At 38.1% G+C, this 10,712-nt stretch overlaps 1 pseudogene; it reads left to right on the forward strand.

The window, feature by feature from the left end:
* Nucleotides 1-9,089: 9,089 nt before the first annotated feature.
* Nucleotides 9,090-10,055, forward strand: LOC114616414 (annotated as a pseudogene).
* The last annotated feature ends 657 nt before the right edge of the window (nucleotides 10,056-10,712 follow it).

Consider the following 10,712-nt stretch of genomic DNA (forward strand, 5'->3'; position numbering starts at 1 on the left):
AAAGAAAGAAAGAAAGAAAGAAAGAAAGAAAGAAAGAAAGAGAGAAGAATAGAAATATGTATATTATGAGTATATATACATATATGCACATATATATGTGTTTGTGTGCATATATACATACATACATACATACATACATACACATTCACACACACATATATTGAAAATCCCTTATCAGAAGTATAGGAGTCAACACAGGCCATATCAAAAAGAAATCTCAGAAGACTGGTCAGATTTGGGTACCAAGAATCTGATAATTTACTTACTAGAGCAATTTTTGTGGAACACTGCTCATTTCCTGAAGAAATAAGAACACATAGCAGATCTCATTTCAAGTAAGTGCAAGGTTATGAACCTAATGTAAAATGCCTTGTTGTCTGAGAATTGATACTTGGTAACTGACAGACAATGCTATGATAACTCTGAGACTTCAGGAAAACAGACTAGGAACCAAAACCAGAACAGAAACCCAGCAGAACATGAAGGTAAGACAGGTGCCAAAAGCTCTTCAAAGACTAGAGGAACTAAGACAGACAAACACTGAAATGCTGCAAGTAAATAAATGTTTCAATAAAAGGGTATTAGGTAGGTGAGAGTGTGGGCTGCATGATTGAAGTCCTCAAGCTTTCAGATAAAGTTGGACATTCTACAGAGCATCGAGAGATCAAAATAAAAATAACTGAAAAAAAAATCAAGAGTTTTTTTTTTACTTGAATTAATGATGTAGGTTTTTTTTAAAGTCTGCATTCCTCTTAAGATTGTAGGATAGTCTGCATACATGCTATGCTGTGGTTGTTTAGCTTGGGTTGTTTGTGGGATTCCAAACAGTGGGAGAGGGGGTGTCTCTCATTCTTTCATCTGTTGTTGGAACTCCTTTCCTCCTACTAGGTTGCCTTTGTCCAGGCTTGCTATGAGGGTTTGTACCTAGTTTTATTGCATCTTATTATGCCATGTTCAGTAGATATCACTGGGAGTCCTGCTCTTTTCTGAAGGGAAATAAACGAGCAGTGGATCTAGAGGAGACAGCTGAGGGAGCTGGAGGTATGGAGGGAGGGGCTGTGGTTAGATATACTTATGAGAGAAGAATAAATAGTCTTAAAAGAATGTGGGTCAGAACATAGAAATTTTAAACTGGGTCACATAGAAGCTGTATATCAAAGCAGAACAAAGTCCTACTGTAGGCAAGGGTGAGTGTCAAGTAACGATGGGTGGCCACAGCTTGGAAAGAGAAACACCTTAGAGAGACACTGTCTAATTATGCCTATAGGGATCAGACAAGGCTTCTCAAATGAGGTAACATTAGAGAAGGTGCCAGGATGACTCATTAGCATTACGGGGACACAAAAACTCAGAAAGTAGGGAATTCTTTGTGCTTTAGTTATTTATTTTTGTCATATGTGTATATCTTTTTTTCCTCTCTGCATGTCTGCATGACACATGTGTGCATGGCATCTGAGGAGGCCAGAAATTGGTGTAAAGATCCCTTGAAACTGGAGTTACAGATGGTTGTAAGCTACCGTGTGGGTGCTAGAACTAAACTTGTGGCCTCTGGAATAGCAGCTGGTGCTCTTAACCTCTGAACCATCTCTCCAGCCCAAAAGTAGGGGACCCATTCATTTTCAGCAGCTGCGGAGAGAAATACTGTTCTAAAGGAAGGGTAGTCTCAGTCTACAAGATGTCTTAAGTTTACCACAAAGAGCACTTCACAGTAAATATGGAGTCAAGAAAGACATTAGAACATGCTTTGAAGTAATCTATGTAGGGCAGTCTCGCTCATACATACAACAGTGCTGTCAGTGGCTCCCTTCATAGTATCAACAGTGCTATCAGCAGCTCCCTTCATAGTATTCTAGGCATAAAGGAAGGAATATAAATTTTGGATTGAAGTGAATATATATATATATATATATATATATATATATATATATTCTTAACCCTCATCCCTCTTCTCCTGCAAGTCCCATCCTTACAAATTCTTCCCCTCATTACACCCTCCCCTTCTCCTCAGAAAAGGGGAAGCCCCTCTTTGACACCACCCCAACCTGGGACATCCAGCCACAGGAGGACTAAATGCATCTTCTCTCACTGAGGCCCAACTAAGCAGTCCAGTTGGGGGAAGGGGATCCAGTGGTAGGCAACAAAGTCAGAGACAGCCTCTGCTCCAATTGTTAGTGGACCCATATGAAGACCAAGCTGCACATCTGCCACAAATATGTACAGAGCCTAAGGCTAGCCTCTGCATGGTCTTTGGTTGTAGCTCAGTCTCTGTGAGCCCCCATTGACCCAGGTGAGTTGACTCTGTAGGTCTTGTTGTGGTGTCCTTGACATCTACAGCTGGTCTGATTGTATCCCCCACTGTTCCACAAGACTCCCAGAGCACCACCTGATGTTCGACTGTGAGTCTCTGTATCTGTTTCTAACTACTGTTGGATGAAGCCAATTGGGAGACATTTATGCTAGGCTCCTGTCTGAAAGCATAGCAGAATAACATTAATAGTGTCAGGGATCTCTTACATGGGATGTGTTTCAAGTTAGATCAGTCATTGGTTGGCTGTTCCTTCAATCTCGGTTTCCTCTTTATCCCTATGCACATTGTAGGCAGGACAAATTTTGTGTTAAAGGTATTGTGGGTGGGTTGATACCACCCTCCCTCCACTGGAAGTCCCACTTGCCTACAGGAAGTGGTCATTTCAGTCTCTACATCTTCCTGTGGTAGGAGTCTCAGCTACAGTCTCCCTCACAGACTTCCCAGAACATATCCAGTCTCAGGTCTCCAGCTACTCCCAGAAATGTCTCCCACTGACAGCCATTCTCACTTTCAGCCCTCTCCAATACCCCCTCTCTTTATACCTTTTCCCCATCCTTGTTCTCCTCCTAAAACCCTTCTCCCACCTAGTTCCCTCCTTCCATTCAACATCAATGACTATTGTGTAAGATGAAGGAATTTATATTAGATTCAGGAAAAGTGATAAGAATCCAGAGCAACAGGACAAAAAAAAATAGTAGCAATATTGATCAAGGTTTTACAGGCAAAATTTGTCAAATGGTACAAAAGGAAATGATCCTTGTTCTATGCAAGCTTACAGAAAATGAGAGTTAGTGGTGAGGAGACAGTTCTGTGGCCACGAGTGCCTGCCAACACTTACAAACAAGTGTGAGGAACTGAGTTCAAACCCCTAGAACCCCACTGAAAGTTGAACATGTAGCATGAGCACCTGTAACTTCCAGGCTTTTACAAGGAGATTCGAGGTAGAGTTAGGAGTATTCCCTGGAAGCTCACAAGCCTGCTCACCTGGCCTATCTGGCATGGGGAAAAAAAAAGAACAAGGATACACTGTCTGAGACAAGGTGAAAGGGAGAATCAAAGCCTAAGACTGTCCACTGGCCTCCATAGACTCACTATGTCCACATTCACAGGCATGAATGGGCATGTGTGCACACAAATACACATGCAAACATAATTTTTAAAATAAAATAAAAGCTAATGCTACATTTTCCCAATGTGCCACTCATAAGTAAACAACCGAAAGAATGAAAGTATAAACCTGTTTGTGGTGACACTATTCAAAACAGTCAAGATACAAGATTAGCCTATGGCCACATTGATAAATGAATGGTTCAGTGAAATGTGATTTTCTACACAATAGATGTTAGTGAGCCATCTGCCTTATAGAATGTGATTATATCATCTGCAAGAAAGTGGATGATCTGGAGATTATTGTATTAAGCAAAATAAGCTAAATTCGGAAAGACGAAAGTTGTATCTTCTCATATTTGGACACTAGATCTGAACGTGAAAATTCATGAAAGGAAAACAGGGCTGTGGAGGAAAGAGGATAAGAGGTGTGTAAAGTGCTGAGTGTAGGTGAAGTGCACTATATACATCAATGAAAATGTCATAATGAAACACATTTACTTTGTACAATTAACATTAATTAGCTTAATTTTTAAATGCATTTAATAATTAACAATGAAAGAAGAGAAAATGAGAGTTTAAAGGGGAACATTTCTCAAACCATGTTATGAAGCCACCAAAAACTAACAATAATAGAGACATTGAAAAATAAGAAAGCCTAGATCAATATCCTTCATGTGATAGACATAAAAATTCTCAACAAATTAATTAGTAAGTAAAATTCAGCAATAAGTGGAAAGAATAATATATAAGGAGTATATAAGGACGTTTATTAACAAGAATGCAAGATAATTTGTCATTCAAAATATATCAACATAATTTAGCATATTAACAAAACACGTGAGGAAAATATCATAGTCTTATTCAATAGACACAAACACAAAACTGCAAACTCGGCACACAGGAGACAGCGGGGCACTTCGCACACAGACGGCAAGCCTGGATATAGCAGATGCTGCTAACGTCGTACAGGAAAGTGAAAGGCTGAAAACTTTCCCCTAAATTTGGGGGTTTATTTCTCTTTTCATTGTTTGACATTCTCAACACTCCTAATGACCATTGTACTGGAGGCTCTAATGGGGTCAATAAGACAGCAAGAGTGCAGATAGGAAAGGCAAAAGTAAGAAGCTGTCATATGCTGACACTGTGGTTGTACAAAAGCCTGAGGTACCAGAGCAGTATAAAAACATATCTTCAATCTACAGGGCTCTTACAAACCTCTTCTCTGTCTGATATGTGCATGTGAGCCTTCTTAATAGCACACAAGATAAAGTCTTTCTTTTAAAAATGTAATTTTTTCAAAACATTTTTATTTTTTTGCCAGTACACCAGGAAGGTGGGCAAAATGTGATTTTGTGTTCTTATAAATATAAATATAAAAAATAAATAAATCTTTCTCCTCTAATTTCTCTTCATGCTTTCTACTGACAAAGTTTATCTTGGGACAAACTGAAAGGACAGTACTATTTAAAGGGCCCACAGGCATTTTACAGAAAAGGCAAATTGGTAAATGTGTACACAAGATGAAGTAAGCTGATTGCTAATAGAATTCACAGTTATGACATCAATGTAAAACAATGCCATTATGATCACATAATTGCAACATTTAAATTTGTGTTCTTGCCATTAAATTTCACTATTTGACATGGAATCACTAATAGATACAGAAGAGACTATTATGGGCACACAGCATATAGGTCCACTTGCCTCTAATGAATCAATACATTCTCTGTTTGGTAACTGGCATACATCACTCCAGAAAATAGCGAACTACTTTTCTTATTGCTTCTGTAGTAATAAAATAAGTCTTTGGTATAAGAATATTTAAACAATGGATCCAAATTTAAAAGTTTCAGAGCTGGAAATGTACCTCAGTAATAGAACACTCCAGAAACACACACACAGAAAGAGAGAGAGAGAGAGAAAGAGAGAGAGACAGACAGAGAGACAGAGAGACAGAGAGAGAGTTCTGTTCTAGGCCTTTATCAATATTTGAATATTTTTCATTGGCATAAATACAAATTGAAATCCAGAACATTCACCTATCCTAACCTGGAAATATCAGTACCTGCTGAGGTACCATATAACCCACTAGCTAGCTCCACAATAGTCTGGACAGAAGGCTACAGTAGCCTTACATTTCTCATTGTAACAGCTAAATATCACATCAACTTTGAATTTAAGAATCAGCTGAGGATTACAGTTGTCTACCTATACTTACTTATCATAAAGCATCAATCAGTAGGTTATTCATCTCAGAAACCTTTGAAGACTCTTCCAGGAAGTAGGTGAGAACATTAACATGTTGATTCTGGTGTACCTCTGAATTTAGAAGTATTCTGATGAACATCAACAAGGCCCTTCTCTCCAAGGTCATACACATTTTATGATAGAGTCTGATTGACTGGGGTTCATTTTACTGTTGTCATTTAAAGTTCATTTCAGGTAAAATCACCAATTCATCATTGTTGACCCAAGCATATGCATAATTTCATTCCATTACATTGTTGTCATTTAATTCCATACTAAAAAGTATAATTAATACTGTAAAGAAATTGAGTACATTTGTAGAGATCTATTTTTGGCACATGAAAGTTTGCCTGCATGTATGTCTGTGCACCACTTACATATGTGTCTGGTGCCTATGGAGGGTCTCAGATCCCCTAGAATTGGAGTTAGTGATGCTGGTGGGCCACCATGTGGGCACTGGGAATTGAACCCAAGTCTTCTAGAAGAGCAATCAGTGCTCTTAAACACTGTATCATCTAACTAGCACCCCATCACCAACCACCAATGAGTAAATTCATCTCTTTCCGAAATAGATTGGCTGGTGAAAACTATCACAAAGAACAGCCTTTACCAAAACAGATTGGTGTTTCTGTCAAGGAAAATGATCTTATTGTTCTTTATTCTAAATTAACATTCAAAAATTGTCATAAAAGAGGAAATATTCATGAGCATTTTGAAGTCCTTAGAAAGAACAATACTTGGTTTAAGACAAAAGAAATGGTTGTAAAATTTAAAAGTCTGCAGAGCACAAATAAGAGGAAGTAAAACAGACCATAGTCTTTAGAAGAGATATTGACTAAAGATAGGGATCATCCCATTCAGAACCTTGCTATAATTAGGGGGGTGACTGAGTGAGTTAATGCCTGAGGAACTGTAATGAAAAGAGGTCTCTGTGGCTTCTCCTGGGACCAGGGTTACTTGACAAAAAGCTCTTGAGTCATATTCCCAAAGTAGCACGTGAAGTATTGGACTCTTGAGAACAGAGTAAGGAGGGCCCAATAATCATCACCTCAGAAGCAGGCGGAATAAGAGAAGGGATGTGTTTGGGATGGTGGGCTGAAAACAAGTACTGTAGTATGAAAGGCAAAGGCTGCTGCAGGGCCCTGTAACAGAGAGCCTCTTCACACCCTCTTGAGGGGATAAAGTCAGGGAATAGCCTTCAAGTTCAGGGAGGGAAAGGACAGAGTCCCTCCCTTATAATTCAGTCCGGATCTCTGAGATATGAGGCAACAGGGTCCCTATCCTGTACTTCAAGCCTAGTCTCTGACTACAGATCTCATCTCTGGTTCCACAACCGGTTTTCTTGTCTTTTTTTTTTCTAAGATTTATTATCATCAGTACTTCCTATCTCTGACCTCCTTACTTAGGTAGAGACTGGGATCTGTGATCAAAAACCAAGAGAGAAACAAGGCTGAAGTCTAGACTAATCAGTGACTGATAGACCATGGGACTTGTAATAATACTCCTTATCCAGTTTCCCCAGTAACAATAAACTCTAATAATGTTTGATAAAAGATATAAACTATCAAAGACAAAAATTTTTTAAAATTGTATTTAATGTAAGTCCAAATTAAATTCCCATTAATATTAATTAAAAATGTGATTTACATGTGCTCATAGTGGCATTGTTTACACTGATATTCTATCTATGAACTTCTAACCATTTCATTGACACAGGAAACAAAAATTAAGGGATATACATATTTAGAAAGAGGAAAATGCTGTGCTTATGCAACTTTTTGTACTGTCTATAAAAGAAATGTTTTAGAAGCAGTTCCAATGAGAAATTGTAGAAATTAATGATACTTCCAAAAATGGATGCTATAGAAGATAGAAACAAAACTGTGATGAGTAAAATAAGGAACGTAAGGCAGCCGTAAGTATTTACTTGATACAATAAAAAAAAAAAACAGGCATTTTAAAGGGAGTACAAACTCAGTTGGATATGGCGGCACAATCCTGTAATCCCAGCACATAAGATGTGGAGGATCAGGAGTTTCAAGTCATCTTTGGATGAAGAGTCAGCTTGAGGCCAGCCTGTGTTATCTCAAAAAATAAATAAAAAATAGTAACATCACAAGCTTATTAATGTATACAAAAAGAACTAACAAAGTAAACATAAAGAACAACTCAACAAATGATCATATGCCAGAAAAAGCATATGTTTAAATACATAATATAGAGATATAATGACATTTGTCTTTAAAAGTCCTCAAAATATTAATAATTATAAAATATCCTGAAATTTATTTTTTATTACTTTTGTGTAAGTGTAAGGGTGCAATGTGCTCATGTGTGTGTGGATGATCTCAGAGGACAGCAAAAGGTGTCAAATCCACTGGAGCTAGAATTTACAGGGTTTTGTGAGTGCCCTGATGTGAGTGAAGTTGAGAACTCAGCTCTAGTCCTGAAGAGCAGCAAGCACTCTTGCCCAAAAAGATGTCTCTCCAATCACCTGGTACAAATTTTCTAATGACAATTCATTTCAATGTAAATAAAGGAAAATATGGACCATGTTTGTGAATGAAAAGACTTGATACAAAAGTGTATTTTTTTCCAAAATTTTATCTATATGAAACCTCAAATTAACAGTGATATTTTACAAATTGGCAGAGAAACTCTGAAGTTAATCTAGAAAATTAGTGCATGCATGGGAATTAAAACTGAAGAGAATAGTGAAAGGAATGAAATTTCGTGCCTATTAAGCTTACTAACCTGTATACAAAAATAATCAGAAATAAAAACAGTGAATAACCAGAACAGAGTTGTACTGTGTGTGAGTATGTGTCTATGTGCACATGCATGTGTATCTACGTATGTTTTCACTATAAGAAAAAAGAGGCATCCTAATCATTTGATGACAACTGCAGAACCTATGCTTAATTATTCAAAATAATCTTGTTTACATAGATCATTAAAACAAAAATCAGTTCCATAGGAATGAGTTATGTGATAAACCAAAAGGGCAATCATAAAGAAAGAATATCCATTCATAAATGCATATTGGTAACAAGTATTTTTGAGGGAAGAATGATATTACATAACTGATACTTGTTTACATAATGGATAAACCACAATCAATGTTTATGTTCTTTTCTTCCTATCTCAAAGTTTTCTAAAGATTAATAGGGTTTTTGTTTTGTTTTGTTTTTTGTTTTGTTTACTTTGTTTGGATTGGTTTGGTTTTTTACTTAATCACTCTACATCCTACTCATTCTTACCTCCTGGTGGACTCCTCCCACAATTTAAGGTCTTGAGAATTGAGTGTGTTCAAAAGATCAGAGCATAACGGGTAAGACCTATTCCTCTGCCTCAAGCCTAGATAACAATAGAATTTTTCTGTCTCACTCAATCTACAGGCAGATGCTGAAAAAAGACAATCCATGAAATGGGTGCTGCCCTGTATAAAACCAACAGCTCAGAGTTCCAAGTGTCCGAGTTCATTCTGCTGGGATTCCCAGGCATTCATGAGTTCCATATCTGGTTGTCCTTACCTATGGTTCTGCTTTACATTGTAGCTCTTGGTGCTAATCTCCTGATCTTGATCACCATCTACCTTGAGCCTAACCTGCATCAGCCATTGTATCAGTTTCTTGTATCTTGGCTGCAGTAGATATTGGCTTGGCTACCACCAGCATGCCCAAGATCCTGGCCATCTTGTGGTTTGATGCCAAGACTATCAGCCTCCCTGAGTGTTTTGCTCAGATCTATGCTATCCACACTTTTATGTGCATGGAGTCAGGCATCTTCCTATGCATGGCAATAGATAGATGTGTAGCCATTTGTTATCCCCTTCAGTATCCTTCCATAGTCACTGAAGCTTTTGTAATTAAAGCTGCACTGTCTATGCTGCTCAGGAATGGTCTGTTAACCATCCCAGTGCCTGTACTAGCTGCTCAGAGACAGTACTGCTCCAGGAATGAAATGGATCACTGCCTTTGCTCTAACTTGGGAGTCATTAGTCTGGCCTGTGATGATATCACTGTTAACAGGTTCTATCAGTTGGCATTAGCCTGGCTTATACTTGGAACTGACATGATTCTGGTCTGTATTTCTTATTCTTTGATTATTCGCTCAGTGCTGAGGCTGAACTCCACTGAGGCAATATCTAAAGCCCTCAGTACCTGCAGCTCCCACCTCATCCTCATTAAGTTTTACTACACAATTATTGTTATAGTCTCTCACTCACATAGCTGGAAGAAGTGTTCCCCTCATCCCTGTTCTCCTCAATGTGCTGCATATTGTCATCCCTCTGTCCCTTAACCCCATGGTATATGCCATTAGGACACAGGAGCTGAAGGCAGGCTTCCAGAAGGTGTTTGGCCTGAGTGAGTATGTGTCTAGGAAGTAAAAAGACTTTATGTAAAATAACACCGGGTGTAGTATTGCAGGAAAAAGAGAGTATAGACTTTAACTCCAAAATACATTGCTAAAATCTGTTGCCAATTACGATGGGCATCCACTCAAGCTCGTCTACTTTGAATAGTACATTCCATATGGAAAGTGTTGTTGGAAGCTTTTCATACATGCTCCTTCTCACTTCCTGTGATATACTACCATGCAAGTACTGTACTTTGTAAGTTCTGCAGACAGGGAAATATAAATTAGAAAATTTTCCCAAAGTTGACTAGGAAGTTAAATCCTGAGATTTGAACTCAGATAGCATCCAGAGTCTCTGTTCTTAATCTTTCTACTCCACTCAGTTCATTATTTGGTTTTTAAAAGTAAGTAAGATAGTAAAACGAGGTAAGGCTATATATATATACCTTTTTAGTAACATACCTTACAGAGTACGGAAGTAGAGGTGAATGGCAGAAATGGAATAATCAATTCTATAAATATCAAGAGGAGGAAGGTGGGAGCCAGAGAGATGACTCAGTAGTTAAAAGCACTTGTTGCTCTTGTGAAGGACCAGGATTTAATTCCCAGAACCAACATAGTGTTGCCCAGCTATGTTTAATTCCAGTCCCAGGGAATATGATGCCCTCTTCTAGGATCCTCAAGCATG

The sequence above is a fragment of the Grammomys surdaster genome, unplaced genomic scaffold (assembly GCF_004785775.1).
Source record: "Grammomys surdaster isolate TR1022 unplaced genomic scaffold, NIH_TR_1.0 319877, whole genome shotgun sequence".
Taxonomy (NCBI): Eukaryota; Metazoa; Chordata; class Mammalia; order Rodentia; family Muridae; genus Grammomys; species Grammomys surdaster.